Source organism: Lethenteron reissneri, chromosome 71, assembly GCF_015708825.2.
Source record: "Lethenteron reissneri isolate LAM-NWPU_2019-01 chromosome 71, ASM1570882v1, whole genome shotgun sequence".
NCBI lineage: Eukaryota > Metazoa > Chordata > Hyperoartia > Petromyzontiformes > Petromyzontidae > Lethenteron > Lethenteron reissneri.
The window spans coordinates 1,498,768-1,521,268 of record NC_083849.1 but is presented as its reverse complement, the minus strand read 5'-3'; the positions used below and the strand labels follow the sequence as shown (position 1 = coordinate 1,521,268).

At 55.6% G+C, this 22,501-nt stretch overlaps 1 long non-coding RNA gene across 1 annotated transcript; it reads left to right on the top strand.

The window, feature by feature from the left end:
• Positions 1 to 14,688: 14,688 nt before the first annotated feature.
• On the top strand, positions 14,689 to 17,187 carry LOC133361148 (uncharacterized). The gene is made up of 2 exons (XR_009757331.1): positions 14,689 to 15,301; positions 15,419 to 17,187. It is a non-coding gene; the product is annotated as an uncharacterized LOC133361148 (long non-coding RNA).
• The last annotated feature ends 5,314 nt before the right edge of the window (positions 17,188 to 22,501 follow it).

Below are 22,501 nucleotides of genomic sequence, written 5' to 3'. Positions count from 1 at the left end.
TTCCCCGGGGAGCTCTCCTTCGACTCGTACACCGTGCGGTACCGCTCCCTCCACGAGGATCAGGAGGTGGCAGGAGAGGAAGTGGGCGGGGCGGGCGGCAAAGTGGGAGGAGCCGGCGAGAGTGTGGGCGGGGCCAAGCACGAAGTGGGCGGAGCCAGGCACGGAGTGGGCGGAGCCTACGGCGGCGAACGGGAGGAGGGCGGCGACGGTAACGGTGGCAACGGGGATGGAGGCGGCGGCGACGGTAACCGTGGCGACGACGAGGGATGGAGGGAGCTTTGGGCCCCGGCCGGAGCTCGCTCGGCCGTCGTGACGGAGCTCACCGAGGGAGCTCTCTACGAGGTGCTGCTGCTGGGGGTCACGCAGAGAGGAGGGGGTAGAGGGGGGGGGAGCCCCCCCCCACCGCCACCACCAGCCCTACCCAGGTCGCCCCCCCTCCGACTCGTCACAGGTAACGATGGGGCACCCGGGTGGTGGTGGTGCCAGGCTAGGTACATGCTTGCTGGGGGGGGGGGGGGCGGGGGGCGATTTTGGAAATGAACGTGCAGTGGTGGTTGTGGTGGTTGTGGTGGTGGTTGTGGTGGTTGTGGTGGTTGTGGTGGTCGTGGTGGTGGTTGTGGTGGTGGTTGTGGTCGTGGTGGTGGTTGTGGTGGTGGCTGTGGTGGTAGTAGTGGTGGTCGTTGTGGTCGTGGTGGTGGTTGTGTTGGTTGTCGGGGGTTGTGGTGGGGAGCGGTGGCGCAGTGGTTAGCGCCGCTACGAACCCCGCACCCGGCCGAGGCCCGAGTTAGAAACCCTAGGTCTACCCCTAGGTCGACTCAGCCTCAAGTAAGTTACCTGGTGCGCCACCCAGCCTCTCGCGTGCCGCGGTGCCGGTAGCCTTCATAGGTGCTAACAGCACTTGCCCCGACAGTCTGCTGAGGCTACGCGGGTGATCTTTGTCTGTGTGCGTGCTCTCTCCACTGCTCCCCCCCCCGGTAGCGCTACGACCCCTGGGGGCTCTGACCGTCACCAAAGTCTCCCCCACGGCTGCCAGGGTCACGTGGCCACCCCCAAGTCCACGGGTCACGGGGGTGAGGGTCACGTGGTACGCGCCCCACGTGGAAGGTGAGCACACACACGCACCTACACACACACCTACACACCTACACACACACGCCTACACACACACACACCTACACACACACACCTACACACACACCTACACACACACCTACACACACACACCTACACACACACGCCTACACACACACGCACCTACACAAGACAAAGACAAAGATCCCCCGTATAGCCTGAACAGACTGTAGGGGCAAGTGCTGTTAGCGAGCACCTATGAAGGCCGGAACGGTACACGAGGGGGTGGGTGGCCAGCACCACGCCCGACCGCCTTTGTCTCCCTAGTGGCGATGTTTACACACCGCACCAGGTACTCATTTAAGGCTGAGTCGACCTAGGGGAGGCCCAGGACCGGTTCAGATAATCGTCACTGGTGTTAGCCGTGAGCGGGAATCGAACCCGGGTCGCCAGGTTCATAGCGCAGCGCGCTAACCGCTACACTACCGCTCCCCACAAAGACAACTACACACATACACCTACACACACACACCTACACACACACCTACACACACACACCTACACCTACACACACACAGCCACACACACAGCCACACACACACACACGCCTACACACACACAAACCTACACATACACAGCCACACACACACACCTACACACACACACCTACAACAACAACAACCGCCATTCGCCACTAAGTGGCGGTGACGTCACCACGACGCTTGTGCCAGGCCAAGTGCACCTTGAGGCCACGTGAAGTGTCGAACGTCCGCTGGCAGGAGGTCACGGGGCAGACCCAGCAGGTGCCACGGGTCGACTGACTGAGATGACCGAGATGACTGGCTGATGCACCACCTGTGCCCCCTACTGTACCAACTTGCTGTGCTTTAGCCACCCGGCGCTCCGCTCGTTGTTGTGAGCGTCGCTCCTCCGCCCTCCGTTGTTGTTGGAGGGCGACTGCCTCCAACTGCCCAGAAGCGTCCTTCACGAGCCTCCTCCACAGAGGCCGATCTTGACACCGCTGGTACCAGTCATCGGCAAGTCCACTCAGCTCCACGTCCTCCTGTACCACATCACTCCATCTCTTCTCCAGCCCGTGCCGCGCCCGTTTAGCCCCCTCGATCCGGCCAAACAAAAGCTGTTTAGGCATGCGGTGGCTGGGCATGCGGGCTACATGACCCAGCCAACGCAGCCTTGCCTGCCGGAGGAGCTCACCGATGGGACTTTGCCCGGATCTTTCAAGGATTTGTGAGCTCTTCACACAATCCAGCCTGCAGGTTAAACCCAGGATGACGATGCTGATGATGATGCTGATGATGCTACTACTGATGAAGATGCTACTACTGATGATGACGATGCTGATGATGATGACGATGCTGATGATGATGATGCTACTACTGATGATGATGACGATGCTGATGATGATGATGCTACTACTGATCATGATGATGATGCTACTACTGATGATGATGATGATGCGACTACTGATGATGATGATGCTACTACTGATGATGATGCTGCTGCTGATGATGCTACTAATGATGATGCTGACGATGATGATATCACTACTGATGATGATGATGCTACTACTGATGATGATGCTGCTGATGATGATACTACTACTGACGATGCTGACGATGATGATATTACTCCCGATGACGATGATGCTGCCACCACTGATGATGATACTACTACTGACGATGATGCCACTACTAATCATGATTATGATGATATCACTCCCGACGACGATGCTGCTGATGCTGCAGGCCGCGCCGGGGCCGCCCGCAGCGCCCTGCTGGGAGGCCGCTCCACGTGGTTCACCGTCACCCACCTGTCGCCGCTCACCCGCTACGAGGTGACGGCCACGGCGGTGCGGGGCCCCGCTCGCAGCGCCCCCAGCCTGGCCGCCTTCACCACCGGTACGCCGTGCGGGGCCCACCGGCCTCATGGGGTCCACAGGCCTCATGGTCAAAGATGAGCCAATTCGCTGTGGGGCAAATGGGGGCAGGTGCTCCTGTTGTTAGTGTGCAGTGTATAGTGTATCGTAGTGCAGCATGGTGTATAATGTAGTGTATAGTGTATTGTAATGTAGTGTATAGTGTATTGTAATGTAGTGTATTGTAATGTAGTGTATAGTATTGTAGTGTATAGTGTATTGTAGTGTAGTGTACAGTGTATTTGTTTCTTGAACTCTTTCGCACCATATGTGGGAGCTGGAGCCGTTAGGTGCCGTCTGTTATGGGTTGTACTGCTGTGCCCCCCACTCGCCCCCCTCCCCCTACTCCCCTCACTTGCCCCCCCCTCCACCCACTCGCCCACCTCCCCCCCCACTCGCCCCCTTCCCCCCACTCCCCCCACTCCACTCCTCTCACTCCTCTCCCCTCACTCGCCCACCTCCCCCCACTCCCTTCACCATCACCGCCCCCCCACTCCCCCCCTCTCTTCACCCTCACCGCCCCCCCACTCGCCCACCCACCCTCCCCCCACTCCCCCCACTCCCCCCCTCTCTTCACCCTCACCGCCCCCCCACTCGCCCACCCACCCTCCCCCCACTCCCCCCCCACTCGCCCACTCCCCCCACTCTCTTCACCATCACCGCCCCCCCACTCCCCCCACTCCCCCCCTCTCTTCACCCTCACCGCCCCCCCACTCGCCCACCCCCCCTCCCCCCACTCCCCCCCCCCCACTCGCCCACTCCCCCCCCCCACATCGCCCACTCCCCACTCTCTTCACCATCACCGCCCCCCCACTCCCCCCCTCTCTTCACCCTCACCGCCCCCCCACTCGCCCACCCACCCTCCCCCCACTCCCCCCCCCACTCGCCCACTCCCCCCCCCCACTCGCCCACTCCCCCACTCTCTTCACCATCACCGCCCCCCCACTCCCCCCACTCCCCCCCTCTCTTCACCCTCACCGCCCCCCCACTCGCCCACCCACCCTCCCCCCACTCCCCCCCCCCACTCGCCCACTCCCCCCCCCACTCGCCCACTCCCCCACTCTCTTCACCATCACCGCCCCCCCACTCCCCCCACTCCCCCCCTCTCTTCACCCTCACCGCCCCCCCCCACTCGCCCCCCCCACTCCCTTCCACCCCACCCCCCCACTCCCCCCACTCGCCCCCCCACTCCCCCCCCCACTCCCTCACTCGCCCATCTCCCCACTCCCCTCTCTTCACCCTCACCGCCCCCCCACTCCCCCCACTCCCCCCCCCACTCCCCCCCCACTCCCCCCCCCACCCCCTCCACCCCCCCCCAGGCCTGGACCCCCCCCGCGCAGTGCGAGTGAGTGGGGTGACCCCGTGGGCTGCCCGTGTCAGCTGGAAGCCGCCGCTGGGGAACGCCACGGGGGGGTTCAGCGTCAACTACGAGGCCGGCAACGACACGCACGAGGTGCCACCACCACCACCACCACCACAACTACCACCACCACCACTACCACAACGACACGCACGAGGTGCCACCACCACAACCACCACCACAACTACCACCACCACCACTACCACAACGACACGCACGAGGTGCCACCACCACAACCACCACCACAACTACCACCACCACCACTACCACAACCACAACGACACGCACGAGGTGCCACCACCACAACCACCACAACCACAACCACCACTACCACCATCACCACTAACACCACTAACACCACCACCACTACAACCACCACAACCACAACCACCACTAACACAATCACCACAACCACTACCACCACAAGCACCACAACCACCACAACCACAACCACCACCACAACTATCACCACAACCACCACTAAATGCCCCCCGTGCCCCCCTGTGGCCCCTCCCTCATGCCCCCCCTGGCCCCTCCCCATCCCCCCCGTGCCCCCCCCCCCCCGTGCCCCCTCCCCCAGGAGTCGCAGGAGTTGACAATCCCGGCGTCCACCCCGTGGGTGAAGCTGACGGGGCTGCGTCCCGACACCCACTACAGCCTCCTCGTCACGGCCAGAGCCGCACTGGAGGGCGTCCTCACGCGCAGCCAACCCACACGCAGCCACCTGCACACAGGTGCTCACCCCCCACTCACTCCTCCTCCTGCTGCTGCTCGCTCACCCATCACTCACTCATCCTCCTGCTGCTGCTCGCTCACCCCCCACTCACTCCTGCTCCTCCTGCTGCTCGCTCACCCCCCACTCACTCATCCTCCTGCTGCTCGCTCACCCCCCACTCACTCATCCTCCTGCTGCTGCTCGCTCACCCCCCACTTCTCCTCCTGCTGCTGCTCGCTCACCCCCCACTCACTCATCCTCCTGCTGCTCGCTCACCCCCCACTTCTCCTCCTGCTGCTGCTCGCTCACCCCCCACTCACTCATCCTCCTGCTGCTGCTCGCTCACCCCCCACTCCTCCTCCTCCTGCTGCTCGCTCACCCCCCACTTCTCCTCCTCCTGCTGCTCGCTCACCCCCCACTTCTCCTCCTCCTGCTGCTGCTCGCTCACCCCCCACTCCTCCTCCTCCTGCTGCTCGCTCACCCCCCACTCCTCCTCCTGCTGCTCGCTCACCCCCCACTCCTCCTCCTGCTGCTCGCTCACCCCCCACTCCTGCTCCTCCTGCTGCTCGCTCACCCCCCACTTCTCCTCCTCGCTCACCCCTCACTCCTCCTCCTCCTGCTGCTGCTCGCTCACCCCCCACTCCTCCTCCTCGCTCACCCCTCACTCCTCCTCCTCCTGCTGCTGCTCGCTCACCCCCCACTCCTCCTCCTCCTGCTGCTGCTCGCTCACCCCTCACTCCTCCTCCTCCTGCTGCTGCTCGCTCACCCCCCACTCCTCCTCCTCCTGCTGCTGCTCGCTCACCCCCCACTCCTCCTCCTCGCTCACCCCTCACTCCTCCTCCTCCTGCTGCTGCTCGCTCACCCCCCACTCCTCCTCCTCCTGCTGCTCGCTCACCCCCCACTTCTCCTCCTGCTGCTGCTCGCTCACCCCTCACTCCTCCTCCTCCTGCTGCTGCTCGCTCACCCCCCACTCCTCCTCCTCCTGCTGCTCGCTCACCCCCCACTTCTCCTCCTGCTGCTGCTCGCTCACCCCCCACTTCTCCTCCTGCTGCTCGCTCACCCCTCACTCCTCCTCCTCCTGCTGCTGCTCGCTCACCCCCCACTCACTCCTCCTGCTGCTCGCTCACCTCGCTCACCTCCCACTCACTCCTCCTCCTCCTGCTGCTCGCTCACCTCGCTCACCCCCCACTCACTCCTCCTGCTGCTCGCTCACCTCGCTCACCTCCCACTCACTCCTCCTCCTCCTGCTGCTCGCTCACCTCGCTCACCTCCCACTCACTCCTCCTGCTGCTCGCTCACCTCGCTCACCTCCCACTCACTCCTCCTCCTCCTGCTGCTCGCTCACCCCCCACTCACTCCTCCTCCTGCTGCTCGCTCACCTCGCTCACCTCCCACTCACTCCTCCTCCTCCTGCTGCTCGCTCACCCCCCACTCACTCCTCCTGCTGCTCGCTCACCTCGCTCACCCCCCACTCCTCCTCCTGCTGCTCGCTCACCTCGCTCACCCCCCACTCCTCCTCCTCGCTCACCCCCCACTCCTCCTCCTCCTCCTCGCTCACCCCCCACTCCTCCTCCTCCTCCTCGCTCACCCCCCACTCCTCCTCCTCCTCCTCGCTCACCCCCCACTACTCCTCCTGCTGCTCGCTCACCTCGGCACGCTCACCCCCCACTCCTCCTCCTGCTGCTGCTCGCTCACCTCGCTCACCCCCCACTCCTCCTCCTCGCTCACCCCCCACTCCTCCTCCTGCTGCTCGCTCACCTCGGCACGCTCACCACGCGTTGACTGCCGTGCCAGGCTAGGTGCAGGTCATGGGACAGACTCAGGTGGCATGGGTTGACTGCTGTGCCAGGCTAGGTGCAGGAAGAGGTCACGGGGCAGACCCTGCAGGTGCCGTGGGTTGACTGCTGTGCCAGGCTAGGTGCAGGTCATGGGACAGACTCAGGTGGCATGGGTTGACTGCTGTGCCAGGCTAGGTGCAGGTCATGGGACAGACTCATGTGGCATGGGTTGACTGCTGTGCCAGGCTAGGTGCAGGAAGAGGTCACGGGGCAGACCCTGCAGGTGCCGTGGGTTGACTGCTGTGCCAGGCTAGGTGCAGGTCATGGGACAGACTCAGGTGGCATGGGTTGACTGCTGTGCCAGGCTAGGTGCAGGTCATGGGACAGACTCATGTGGCATGGGTTGACTGCTGTGCCAGGCTAGGTGCAGGAGGAGGTCACGGGACAGACTCAGGTGGCATGGGTTGACTGCTGTGCCAGGCTAGGTGCAGGAGGAGGTCACGGGACAGACTCAGGTGGCATGGGTTGACTGCTGTGCCAGGCTAGGTGCAGGAGGAGGTCACGGGACAGACTCAGGTGGCATGGGTTGACTGCTGTGCCAGGCTAGGTGCAGGTCATGGGACAGACTCAGGTGCCGTGGGTTGACTGCTGTGCCAGGCTAGGTGCAGGAAGAGGTCACGGGGCAGACCCTGCAGGTGCCGTGGGTTGAGTGCCGTGCCAGGCTAGGTGCAGGTCATGGGGCAGACTCAGGTGGCATGGGTTGACTGCCGTGCCAGGCTAGGTGCAGGTCATGGGACAGACTCAGGTGCCGTGGTTGACTGCTGTGCCAGGCTAGGTGCAGGTCATGGGACAGACTCATGCGGCATGAGTTGACTGCCGTGCCAGGCTAGGTGCAGGTCATGGGGCAGACTGAGGTGGCATGGGTTGACTGCTGTGCCAGGCTAGGTGCAGGAGGAGGAGGTCACGGGGCAGACCCTGCAGGTGCCGTGGGTTGACTGCTGTGCCAGGCTAGGTGCAGGTCATGGGACAGACTCAGGTGGCATGGGTTGACTGCCGTGCCAGGCTAGGTGCAGGTCATGGGGCAGACTGAGGTGGCATGGGTTGACTGCTGTGCCAGGCTAGGTGCAGGAGGAGGAGGTCACGGGGCAGACCCTGCAGGTGCCGTGGTTGACTGCTGTGCCAGGCTAGGTGCAGGTCATGGGACAGACTGAGGTGGCATGAGTTGACTGCTGTGCCAGGCTAGGTGCAGGTCATCGGGCAGACTGAGGTGCCATGGGTTGACTGCTGTGCCAGGCTAGGTGCAGGAGGAGGTCACAGGACAGACCCTGCAGGTGCCGTGGGTTGGCTGCTGTGCCAGGCTAGGTGCAGGAGGAGGTCACGGGACAGACCCTGCAGGTGCCATGGGTTGACTGCTGTACCAGGCTAGGTGCACGAGGAGGTCATTGGACAGACCCTGCAGTGTTGCTGCTGCTAATCGCTAACTAACTGCACTTGCCCCGACAGCCTGGGGCAGGCTACACGGGGGATCTTTGTCTGTCTCTCATAGCTGCTACTCGCTAACTAACAGCACTTGCCCCGACAGCCTGTTAAGGCTACACGGGGGATCTTTGTCTGTATCTTATAGCTGCTACTCGCTAACTAACAGCACTTTCCCCGACAGCCTGTTACAGGCTACATGGGGGATCTTTGTCTGTATATCTCACAGCTGCTACTCGCTCACCAACAGCACTTGCCCCGACTGGTCCGTGTAGGCTACGCTGCGGTGTGGGTGAACCTTTGTCTCTGTGCCCCTTTGCAGCCCAGCTGCCCTTCCCCTTCCCACGTGACTGTTCCCAGGTGCTGCTCAACGACCCCGAGAAGGGGGGGCCAGAGGGGGCAGCAGCAGCGGGGGCAGCGGGGGGGCAGGGGGCAGCAGCGAGGAGGGAGCAGGTGGTGGTTTACCTGCGGGGTGACCCTGCCAAGCCTCTGCACGTGACCTGTGACATGCACACCGACGGAGGAGGATGGACGGTACCCCGCGCGCACACACGCACACACACACAGACAGACACACACGGACACACACACACAGACAGACACACACAGACACACACACACACAAAGACAAAGACAAAGATCCCCCGTATAGCCTGAACAGACTGTAGGGGCAAGTGCTGTTAGCGAGCACCTATGAAGGCCGGAACGGTACACGAGGGGGTGGGTGGCCAGCACCACGCCCGACCGCCTTTGTCTCCCTAGTGGCAATGTTTACACAGCGCACCAGGTACTCATTTGAGGCTGAGTCGACCTCGGGGAGGCCCGGGACCGGTTCAGATAATTGTCACTGATGTTGGCAGTGAGCGGGAATCGAACCCGTGTCGCCGGGTTCATAGCGCAGCGCGCTAACCGCTACACTACCGCTCCCCACTGACACAGACACACACACAGACACACACACAGACACACACACAGACACACAGACAGAGACACACACACACACAGACACACACACACGGACATACACACACACAGACACACACACAGACACACACACAGACATATACACACAGACACACACACGGACACACACACAGACACACACACGGACATACACACACAGACACACACACACAGAGACATATACACACAGACACACACACGCCAAGATCCTCCGTGTAGCCTCCTAGATGTAACACTCGTGAAGATGACCCCATGATGGTCGTGATGGTGAATGATGCTTCTCCTGATCCATCTTCTACTACTACTACTGCTGCTACTGCTGCTCCTACTACTACTGCTACTGCTGCTGCTACTGCTACTACTACTGCTACTACTGCTGCTACTGCTGCTACTACTACTGCTGCTACTACTACTACTGCTGCTGCTACTACTGCTGCTACTGCTACTACTGCTACTGCTGCTGCTACTACTGCTGCTACTGCTGCTACTACTACTGCTGCTGCTGCTATTGCTACTGCTGCTACTGCTGCTGCTCCTACTACTACTGCTGCTGCTACTCCTGCTGCTACTGCTGCTCCTACTACTACTGCTGCTGATGCTGCTGATGATGCTGCTACTACTGATGATGCTGCTGATGATGATGCTGATGATGCTACTGATGATGCTGCGGCTACTACTGATGATGCTACTACTGCTGCTGCTGCAGCTGATGATGATGATGATGCTGATGATGATGATGCTGATGATGATGATGCTGATGATGCTGATGATGACGATGTTCCCACTGTCGCCCCCCCCCCCCCCCCCAGGTGTTCCAGCGCAGGCAGAGTGGGCACACGAACTTCGAGCGAGGCTGGCAAGAGTACGAGGACGGATTCGGGGAGCCCTCGCGAGAATTCTGGATGGGTGGGTCCCCTGACCCCTGACCCCTGACCTTTGCCCCGACCTTCAACCTGACCCTCCCCGACCTCCACCATGACCCTCAGCTGACCCCCCCCCCCGACCTTTGTCCCGACCTTCAACCTGACCCTGACCTTCCACGTAGTGTGGTGTGACACGGTGTAGTGTGACATGGTGTGACGTGGTGTGTTGTGACGTGGAGTGGTGTCACGTGGTGTGGTGTCACGTGGTGTGGTGTCACGTGGTGTGATGACGTGGTGTGGTGTCACGTGGTGTGGTGTCACGTGGTGTGGTGTGACGTCACGTGACGTGGTGTAGTGTGACGTCACGTGACGTGGTGTCGTGTGATGTCACGTGACGTGGTGTGACATGGTGTCACGTGGTGTGGTGTCACGTGGTGTGACGTGGTGTGATGACGTGGTGTGGCGTGGTGTGACGTCACGTGGTGTGATGACGTGGTGTGACGTGGTGTGGTGTCACGTGGTGTGGTGTCACGTGGTGTGGTGTCACGTGGTGTGGTGTCACGTGGTGTGATGACGTGGTGTGATGACGTGGTGTGACGTGGTGTGGTGTCACGTAGTGTGGTGTCACGTGGCGTCACGTGGTGTGATGACGTGGTGTGACGTCACGTGGTGTGATGACGTGGTGTGACGCCCCCCAGGCCTGCGTGCGCTGCACGAGCTGTCGTCCCAGGCGCGCTACGAGCTGCGTGTGGAGCTAGGCGACGGGGAGGCCTCGGCCTTCGCCCAGTACGACCGCTTCACCGTGGGGGACGCCGCCTCGCTGTACCGCGTGCGCATCGGAGAGTACAGCGGGGACGCAGGTACACACACACAGACACACACACAGGTACACACACAGGTACACACACACAGACACACACACAGACACACACACAGGTACACACACAGGTACACACACAGACACACACACAGGTACACACAGGTACACACACACACACAGACACACACACACAGACACACACACACACAGACACACACACACAGGTACACACACACACACAGACAGACACTCACAGGTACACACACACACACAGACAGACACACACAGGTACACACAGACACACACACACAGAGACGTGGGGGACGCCGCCTCGCTGTACCGCGTGCGCATCGGAGAGTACAGCGGGAACGCAGGTACACACACACAGACACACACAAGTACACACAGGTACACACACACAGACACACAGGTACAGGTACACACACACACAGGTACACACACACACACAGGTACACACACAGATACACAGATATACACACAGATACACACACACACACAGGTACACACACACACAGACACACACACAGACACACTCACAGGTACACACAGATACACACACAGGTACACACACACACAGACACACACACAGACACACACACAGGTACAGGTACACACACACACACAGGTACACATACACACAGATACACACGTAGATACACACACACAGACACACACACACAGACACACACAGACACACACAGACACAGGTACACACACACACAGGTACACACACACAGATACACAGATACACACAGGTACACACACACAGACACACACACAGACACACACACAGACAACAACAACCGCCATTCGCCACTAAGTGGCGGTGACGTCACCACGACGCTTGTGCCAGGCCATGTGCACCTTGAGGCCACGTGAAGTGTCGAACGCCCGCTGGCAGGAGGTCACGGGGCAGACCCAGCAGGTGCCACGGGTCGACTGACCGAGATGACCGAGATGACTGGCTGATGCACCACCTGTGCCCCCTACTGTATCAACTTGCTGTGCTTTAGCCACCCGGCGCTCCGCTCGTTGTTGTGAGCGTCGCTCCTCCGCCCTCCTCGCGGTGCCGGACGGGCAACACTGTCGTAGACAGTGCTATGGGGGGAGGACCAATGCCCATTGGCCTCTCCCCTCATGGTGTCTGTGACCACCACAGTGGCTAAACGGGGGCTCTGGATGGGTACGAGGGGCTGGTAACCCCTCCACCTTCAATGAATTACCACGAAACTACGAATTAAACATAAACCGGTGCTCACACAGATACACACGGAGACACACCCTCTTGTATGTCACACCCTACGTGGTTCCACCACCACCACCACCACCATACCACCACCACCACCCCACCACCACCACCACCACCCCACCACCACCATCCCCCCACCACCACCACCCCACCACCACCACACCACGGCATCACGACACCACCACCACACCACCACCACCACCCCACTACCACCACCACCCCCACCACACCACCACCACCCCACCACCACCCCCACCACCACCACCCCACCACCACCAACCCCCCAACCCCCACCACCACCCCCACTACCACCACACCACCACCACCCCACCACCCCACTACCACCACCCCACCACCCCACTACCACCACACCACCACCCCACCACCACACCCCACCAGCACCACACCACCACCCCCACCACCACCACCACCCCACCACCACGGCGCTGCGTGTGTCTGCAGGTGACTCCCTGTCGTACCACCACGGCCGGGCGTTCTCTACGCCGGACCGCGACCACGACGGGGCAGCCCCGCACTGTGCTGAGGCCTACCGGGGCGGCTGGTGGTACCGCAACTGCCACAAGGCCAACCTGAACGGGCGCTACGGGGACACCAGCCACAGCAGGGTTAGTCCTCGACGAGCAGCGCGCATCATACCGCACGCATCATACCACACGCGTCATACCGCACGCATCATACCGCACGCATCATACCGCACGCATCATACCGCACGCATCATACCGCACGCATCACACCGCACGCATCACACCGCACGCATCACACCGCACGCATCATACCGCACGCATCATACCGCACGCATCATACCGCACACGTCATACCGCACGCGTCATACCGCACACATCATACCGCACGCATCACACCGCACACACCGCACACACCCCATACTACGCACGTGTGCACTCATAGCACACACACCACATCACACCACATGGTCTGTGCTGTGAGTGAACACTGTGTGTGAACGCCGTGTGTGAACGCTGTGTGTGTGAACGCTGTGTGTGTCTGTGTGTGAACGCTGTGTGTGTCTGAACGCTGTGTGTGTCTGTGTGTGAACGCTGTGTGTGTCTGTGTGTGAACGCCGTGTGTGAACACTGTGTGTGTGAACGCTGTGTGTGTCTGTGTGTGAACGCTGTGTGTGTCTGTGTGTGAACGCTGTGTGTGTCTGTGTGAACGCTGTGTGTGTGTGAACGCTGTGTGTGTAGGGGGTGAACTGGGTGGCGTGGCGTGGCCACGAGGGGTCTCTGAGCTTCGTGGAGATGAAGCTGAGGCCGCACGCCTTCCAGGACACGGTCGCCAAGCGGAGGAGACGCCACGGGGACTAACGGAGAGACCACGGGGGACTAACGGAGACACGGGGGACGCCATGGGCACTAACGGAGACGCCACGGGGACTAACGGAGACACGGGAGACGTCACGGGGACTAACGGAGACACGGGAGACGCCACGGGGACTAACGGAGACGCCACGGGGACTAACGAAGAGACCACGGGGGACTAACGGAGACACGGGGGACGCCATGGGCACTAACGGAGACGCCACGGGGACTAACGGAGACACGGGAGACGTCACGGGGACTAACGGAGACACGGGAGACGTCACGGGGACTAACGGAGACGCCACGGGGACTAACGGAGACACGGGAGACGTCACGGGGACTAACGGAGACGCCACGGGGACTAACGGAGACACGGGAGACGCCACGGGGACTAACGGAGACGCCACGGGGACTAACGGAGACACGGGAGACGTCACGGGGACTAACGGAGACACGGGAGACACCACGGGGACTAACGGAGACGCCACGGGGACTAACGGAGACACGGGAGATGACGTGGGGGGACTAACGGAGACACGGGGGACGACGCAGGGGGACTAACGGAGACAGGCGTTTGAACGACACACACACACAGAGTTTGCGGGCTGTGATTGTTCGGGATTTGAATGTAATTGTCATTGGGTATCGATGTGAAGAGGCGTTTTGCCCTGCGGCAGTTTGGTCCATGCGGCGGTGGTGGCGGCGGTGGTGGCGGTAGTGATGGCGGCGGTGGTGGCGGCGGTGGTGGTGGTGGTGACCGGTGGTTGTGGCGGTGGTGGCGGTGTTGGTTGTGGTGGTGGCGTTGGCGGTGGCGGCGGTGATGGTGAGTCCGTGGGCCTCCATGCGAGTCGATGAGTCTCTGCAGATATGTAGTTCTCTGAGCTTGCGGACCATTGTGTGAGTCTATGTGAGTGGGTGGGTGCGTGGGTGTGCAGGTGGGTGGGTGGGTGGGTGACTGGGTGAGTGAGCAGGTGGGTGAGCGTGCAAGTGGATGGGTGGGTGAGGAGGTGGGTGAGCAAGTGGGTGGGTGGGTTAGCGAACGGTTGGGCGAGTGAGCGAGTGGGCGGGCGAGTGGGCGGGCGAGTGGGCGAGTGGGTGGGTGAGCGAGCGGGTGAGCGTGGGTGGGCGAGTGGGTGGGTGAGCGAGCGGGTGAGTGTGGGTGGGTGAGTGGGTGGGTGAGCGAGTGGCGAGCGAGTGGGCGAGCGGGTGGTTAAGCGAGTGGGCGGGTGGGTGGTTAAGCGAGTGGGCGGGCGAGTGAGCGAGTGGGCGAGCGAGTGGGCGAGCGGGTGGGCGAGCGAGCGTTGTCGCGACCTGCAGCGCCGTATCGCACAGACGGGTTCATGATCCCCCCTCCGTCACGGTGGCGACCCGGTAGCCCGGGGAGTTTGAAAAGCGCGACGCGAATCTGCACCTGACCCACCAACCCCTTAGCACCACCACCACCGCATTTCAAATGGCAGATGTGTCTGCGTAGAGGACTGCAAGTGTTGCATTGAATGTATCTCGTATGTAGTAGTAGTAGTAGTTGTGTGTGTGTGTACATTCTAAACTAATTCTATTTTTTTATTTTCACCAGGTAAGGTCCCACTAAACTCCGTCGCTCTTTTTCAGAAGCGATGGTGATGAGAGAGAGACACGCAGACTCCAAATATACAGCAGCAGGCATCGTCAGTGTCGGGATCGAACCCACGACCTCCTGTATACCAGGCGAGGTAGTCAACATCTCCTAGCCACCGTGATGATGATGAGAGAGACACGCAAACTCCAAATATACAGCAGCAGGTGTCAGGGTCGGGATCGAACCCACGACCTCCTGTATACCAGGCGAGTTAGTCAACATCTCATAGCCACCGTGATGGTGATGAGAGAGAGACACGCAAACTCCAAATATACAGCAGGCGTCAGTGTTGGGATTGAACCCACGACCTCCTGTATACCAGGCGAGGTAGTCAACATCTCCGAGCCACCGTGCATGTTTTATGTGGACTGGTGGCGCAGTGGTTAGCGATCCCTAATCGCGGCCAACACCGCCAGTGACGATTTACCTGAGCCGGTCGTGGGCCTCCCCTAGGTCGACTCAGCCTCAAAATGAGTACCCGGTACTGCGTGCAAATATCGCCACTCGGAGAGACAAAGGCGGCCGGGGCTTGGTTGCTGGCCACCCACCCCCTCGTGTTGCTACTCGCTACCCACAGCACTTGCCCCACAGCCTGTTAGAGGCTACACGGGGGATCTTTGTCTTTGTGTATGTTGCTGCTACTCGCTACCAACAGCACTTGCCTCTACAGCCTGTTAGAGGCTACACGGGGGATCTTTGTCTTTGTGTGTGGCTACCAACAGCACTTGCCCCACAGCCTGTTAGAGGCTACACGGGGGATCTTTGTCTTTGTGTATGTTGCTGCTTCTCGCTACCAACAGCACTTGCCCCTACAGTCTGTTGGAGGCTACACGGGGGATCTTTGTCTTTGTGTATGTTGCTGATACTTGCTACCAACAGCACTTGCCCCCACAGTCTGTTAGAGGCTACACGGGGGACCTTTGTCTTTGTGTATGTTGCTGCTACTCGCTACCAACAAGCACTTGCCCCACAGTATGTTAGAGGCTACACGGGGGATCTTTGTCTTTGTATATGTTGCTGCTACTCGCTACTCGCTACCAACAGCACTTGCCCCCACAGTATGTTAGAGGCTACACGGGGGATCTTTGTATCGCTGTTAACTCGCACGGCTTTCCCCGTATTCCTTTGCAAGGAAATTGAGTTTTGAGGTGCATGGGCCATGCAGACGTTTGATAGCGGGAAGCAGCAACAAGAACAACGAAACTAATTCTAGATTTGAAGTTTTCGTGACTTCAAGAGTCCATACTCTTTGTTTTTTAGGTAAAGTCATTTCGGTAAAAAATTAAAATAAAATAAAAATAAATTAAAAATCACGACGTTTCAGAGGCAACACAAGCATCCGTCTTCAGGTGGAACCGTCACAACAAAAACTAAAATACTATCTCGATTTAAAGCTTTCGTGACTGCAGGGATTCATCTTCTTGGTTCTTTCGGTAAAGTCACTTAGAAGGGAAATAATAAAATAATAAAAAGAAAAATAATAAAATAATATAATAAAGCTATGTTTTATTTTTCTTAAATAATAAAATTATAAATAATAAACATAATAAAATAATATAATAAAATAAAAATAAATTATCTACGTGACTTTACCGAAAGAACCAAGAAGATAAAATAATATCATTCGACCTTCTTTGCCAGTACCAAAATATAATAATAGGGGTTTTTTTCCCCCGATTTCTTTCTGGCAACAAAACTTCAACTTTTTTTTACGAGGATTCGTGTTATTGCATTCACCACAATATTTGGTACGGACCAATCAGTTTCAAGGACAATGCAAATATTATCAGAATGTGTGTTTTTTTTAAGAAAGCTGTCTCTTGTGTGGACCAATCAGTTTCAAGGACAATACATCATGTTATCAGTGTGTTTTTTGTTTGCATTTTGACCGCAAGTATTGTGGTTAACGCAGACATGAATCCTCGTAAAAAGGTTTCAAGTTTTGTCGCCAGAAAAAAGGGGGAAAACCCCTATTATTATTATTATAAAAAAACTAAAATAATGTAAAGTCACGTAGAAGGGAAATAAAAAAATAAAAAAAATATATAACAATAATAAAATAAAATACATTTAACATAATAAAATAATTATTTAATTTATTTTATTTTATACTACATGTAGCTGCGCGTGTAGTAGCTACACATGTAGTAGCTACACGTGTAGTAGCTACACGTGTAGTAGCTACACGTGTAGTAGCTACACATGTAGTAGCTACTACACATGTAGTAGCTACTACACATGTAGTAGCTACACGTGTAGTAGCTACACGTGTAGTAGCTACTACACGTGTAGCTACTACACATGTAGTAGCTACTACACGTGTAGTAGCTACTACACGTGTAGTAGCTACACGTGTAGTAGCTACACGTGTAGTAGCTACTACACGTGTAGCTACTACACATGTAGTAGCTACTACACGTGTAGTAGCTACTACACGTGTAGTAGCTACACGTGTAGTAGCTACACGTGTAGTAGCTACTACACGTGTAGCTACTACACATGTAGTAGCTACTACACATGTAGTAGCTACTACACGTGTAGTAGCTACACGTGTAGTAGCTACATGTGTAGTAGCTACTACACGTGTAGCTACTACACATGTAGTAGCTACTACACATGTAGTAGCTACTACACGTGTAGTAGCTACACGTGTAGTAGCTACACGTGTAGTAGCTACACGTGTAGTAGCTACACGTGTAGTAGCTACACGTGTAGTAGCTACACGTGTAGAAGCTACACATGTAGAAGCTACACGTGTAGTAGCTACACGTGTAGTAGCTGCACGTGTAGTAGCTACACGTGTAGTAGCTACACGTGTAGAAGCTACGGAGACACGCAAATTCAAGAGCCCCACGCTAAACGCTTTCAAGCTATCAATTCCGGTTCGGTGATTCTGCACTTGCTCTATCGCTATAGTACTACACCGCCTTCGACTTTTACGAACGACCGGCTGTTTAAGGTTAGCGATTAGTCGTATAATCTGGCTGGATAGCAAATGAAAAAAATTACAATTACTTTACTTTGCAAGTTAAGATTTTTTTGTGCGCTTTAATATTTGTGTGTTTCTTTTTTAACTTTAATGTAGGGTCCCCTTTATAATAACAAATGCTACAGGCCTCGCACTAAGCTTCATTCGGCACGTGACAGCATCCGAACAAAGTGGGGCGATGTTCGTCAGCGCCGTCACCTGCGGGGAGATGCATAGCCGCAGCAGCGAAACTCTCTGAAAGGCGCCTTTCTTGAGGTGGAGGGGAGGAAATGAGATATCCACGCGACCACGGGGAGAGACAGAGAGAGAGAGAAACACCGCAAACTCCAAATCTACAGCAGCAGCAGCAGGCATCGTCAGGGTCGGGATCGAGCCCATGACCTCTTGCAGACCAGGCGAGGTGGTTAACATATCCTAGCCGCCGTGATGATGATGAGAGAGAGACGCAGACTCCGAATATACAGCAGCAGCAGGCATCGTCAGGGTCGGGATCGAGCCCATGACCTCCTGCAGACCAAGCGAGGTAGTAAACATCTCATAGCCACTGTGATGATGCTGAGAGAGACACGGAAACTCAAAATCTACAGCAGCAGCAGGCATAGTCAGGGTCGGGATCGAACCCACGACCTCCTGTAGACCAGGCGAGGTGGTTAACATCTCCTAGCCACTATGATGATGATGAGAGACACCGCAAACTCCAAATATACAGCAGCAGGCATCGTCAGGGTCGGGATCGAACCCACGACCTCCTGCAGACCAGGCGAGGTGGTTAAAATCTCCTAGCCACCGTGATGATGATGAGAGAGACATGCAAACTTCAAATCTACAGCAGCAGCAGGCATCGTTAGGGTCGGGATCGAACCCACGACCTCCTGCGTACCAGGCGAGGTAGTCAACATCTCCTAGCCACCGTGGCGCCTATGAGCCGGTTGCTTGCCTATGATTGTCAATTTCTCACGTGGTGGTGGTGGTGGTGGAAGGAGGAGGAGGCTTTCGCGACCAAATATTATCCATAATAGAGGTTTTGTTTATTTGGTCAGGTCGCGTAAATATTTACCACCAAATATGGACGCGAACTAACCCACAGAGGGAGAGAGAGAGAATAAGAAATATATCAACGCTCTGTTAAGCTATGAATGTGGTTATTTTTCGTTATTAAATGGAAGAACGTTGCGATGTTTTTACGTGCTTAATTGTCCACGAAACGACGCGTGTGTTTGTATATTTTAAAAAAACTGTATAAACAAACACACACACACGCGTACACAAAGACACAGATCCCCCGTGTAGCCTGTAACAGACTTTCTAGATTTGAAGCTTTCGTGACTGCAAGGATTCATATTCTTAGGTTTTTTCGGTAAAGTCACGTAGGTAAAACATTAAAATTAATAAAAGTAAAATAAAATAAAAATCACGACGTTTCGGAGGCAACACAAGCTTCCGTCTTCAGGTGGAACCGTCACAGCCACGACAGCTGCACTTGATACAGCTGTCGTGATTTTTTATTTTGATTTTATTTTACTTTTTAATGTTTTACCTACGTGACTTTACCGAAAAAACCTAAGAATATGAACCTGTAACAGACTGTAGGGGCAAGTGCTGTTAGCGAGCAGCACCTGTGAAGGCTACCGGCACTGTGGCACACGAGGGGGTGGGTGTGGCTAACACCACGCCCGGCCGCCTTTGTCTCTCCCAGTGGCGATGTTTAGTATACACACCGCACCAGGTTACTGGTTTGAGGCTGAGTCGACCTAGGGGAGGAACCAGGAGCTGATCACCGGCGTGTAAGGCCCCGCTGTAGCAAGTATTCAGAAGCAATCCGGCTATCACGAATGATAGCTGAACGAAGTGGCTTATCAACATCATCATCATCATCTTTCGATTTAAAGCTTTCGTGACTGCAGGGATTCATCTTCTTGGTTCTTTCGGTAAAGTCACGTAGAATGGAAATAATAAAATAATAAAAATAAAACAATAAAATTATTCTCACGACGTTTCGGCCACAACGCAAGCAGCCGTCCTCAGGTGAAGAACAGGTCTTTCCGACAGACCTGGCAAGACAGCTGTCTTTCCGACAGACCTGGTCTTCACCTGAGGACGGCTGCTTGCGTTGTGGCCGAAACGTCGTGAGAATTATTTTATAGTTTATTTTTATTATTTTATTATTTCCCTTCTACGTGACTTTACCGAAAGAACCAAGTAGATGAATCCCTGCAGTCACGAAAGCTTTAAATCGAAATTTAATTTAGTTATTGTCGAATGTGTTGATTCGGCCACTAGAGGGCAGTGTTGACCCAAGCTTGCGACCTTTTTCCAATTTTTCAGTTCCAATTATTAGGCAGAGCCCTGTGAGCCATTCGGCTCTTGAATCGGGTGCAACCGCATAAAAAAAAACAACAACATGAACAAAAAAACATCTTAAAGTGACTATGCACAAACAGAAAAATCCAGGAAAAACTTCAAAGTCTTCCAGAAAAAAAACCACCAACGCTCTGTGCAAAAATCGCAGTGGGATGCAAGTCAACAACAACAACAACACCATAGTAGTAGGTGTTTCCCCTTTCAACTGGTACAAAAACTGACACCTTTATACGAGGCATCATGTTTGCAATAAACACAACACAAGCAGTCAAAATGCAAACAAAAAGAAACAACTCTGATGATGATAATGATATGCAGTTGATCAACTTCAATGACATATTATCATCAGAGTTGTTTATTTTTGTTTGCATTTTGACTGCTTGTGTTGTGGTTATTGCAAACATGATGCCTTGTATGAAGGTGTCAGTTTTTGTACCAGTTGAAAGGATAAAAACCTATTACTATATTTTGCCACTGGTAAAGGAGGTCTCATAGTGTAAATAAACAACAACATGAACCACAAGACAACTTAGATTAACGCCATCATTTTGCAGGATGCTGAAGATCACCCTGCAAAAGTGGTGATTAGCTGGGCTGCCATCGTTAAGGGGCCGGCCATAAATGACGTCACGCACCTATGGGGGGGGGGGGGGGCCAGACATTGGTGACGATGTGTGACGGGGGGGGGGGGGGTAGAGAAATGTGACGTCACATCAAAATGCTGCAACTTTAAATAAATATAGACAACACGTTCTACTTAATTTAATTGACTATTTAATAAATGTTTGCTCCTACAACATCAGAGTACAGCGCCACAATAAATACGCACTACAATAACAATAGTTTAAAGCGATTTGAAGCATGTTTTATATATTTTTTTTTGGGGGGGGGGCAGAGCTTTGTGACGTCATATTTGAGGGGGGGGGGTCTGACTTTTTGTGACGTCGTGTGACGAAGGGGGGGGTCAAAAATCGCCCAAAATTGCGTGACGTCATCATCCAGCAGTGGATAGGCCGGGGTCGTTATGTTAATGAGGCTAATTCTAGATGTGAAGCTTTCGTGACTGCAAGGAATCATATTCTTAGGTGTTTTCGGTAAAGTCACGTAGGTAAAACATCAAAATAAATAAAATAATAAAATAAAATAAAGATCCCACCTGATGACGGAGACTTGTGTTGCCTCCGAAACGTCGTGATCTTTATTTTATTTTATTTATTTTATTAATTTTGATGTTTTACCTACGTGACTTTACCGAGAACACCTAAGAATATGATTAATGAGGCTAATTTGCATAGCAGCGCCGTGACGTAACGTTGCGTCGTGACGTCACAACGGACACGCGGTTTGCCGAGGGGGTGGGTCACGTGCCTTTCGATTTTGGACTGAACCATCATCGCAATTTACGGTCGAGGTGGGTGTCGTTGAACTCATCTCGTATTTTGTACCGATTGTTCGATAGATAGGGACGTATTACGCAGTTGAATTTATAGATTTGTGAGAGAATTAATTAATTCCGCACTTGATGATTAGGCGTTTCAAATCTTATTGATTGATTTTTTTTTTAAATAATAGTTTATTATACCCCCCCCCCCGTCCTACTGAGCAATTGGACTCTCCCAAAGGAGATCCAAGATTCTTCAACAAGTTCCTCATCCGAGCGTCGGGATTGGCTGTTGATGAGCACGTGACCAGCTCTCGTTGAATCGGATATGAAGCGACTACGTCATAGGGTGATGGAGGGGTTATTTATCTGTGTTACGAAATTCAATAGCTTTTCGAAATGTTCATTTTAAAACGTAGTGCAGTTAGGCTATGAGGATTTAGGAGCCTGAGGGGCGGGGCTGAAGGGGGTGACTGAATGGGGTGGGGCCGCAGTTAACTTTTATATAAATTAGCATTGATCATAACCGAGGCAAAATTAGAAATGTAAACTGTCATTTATTT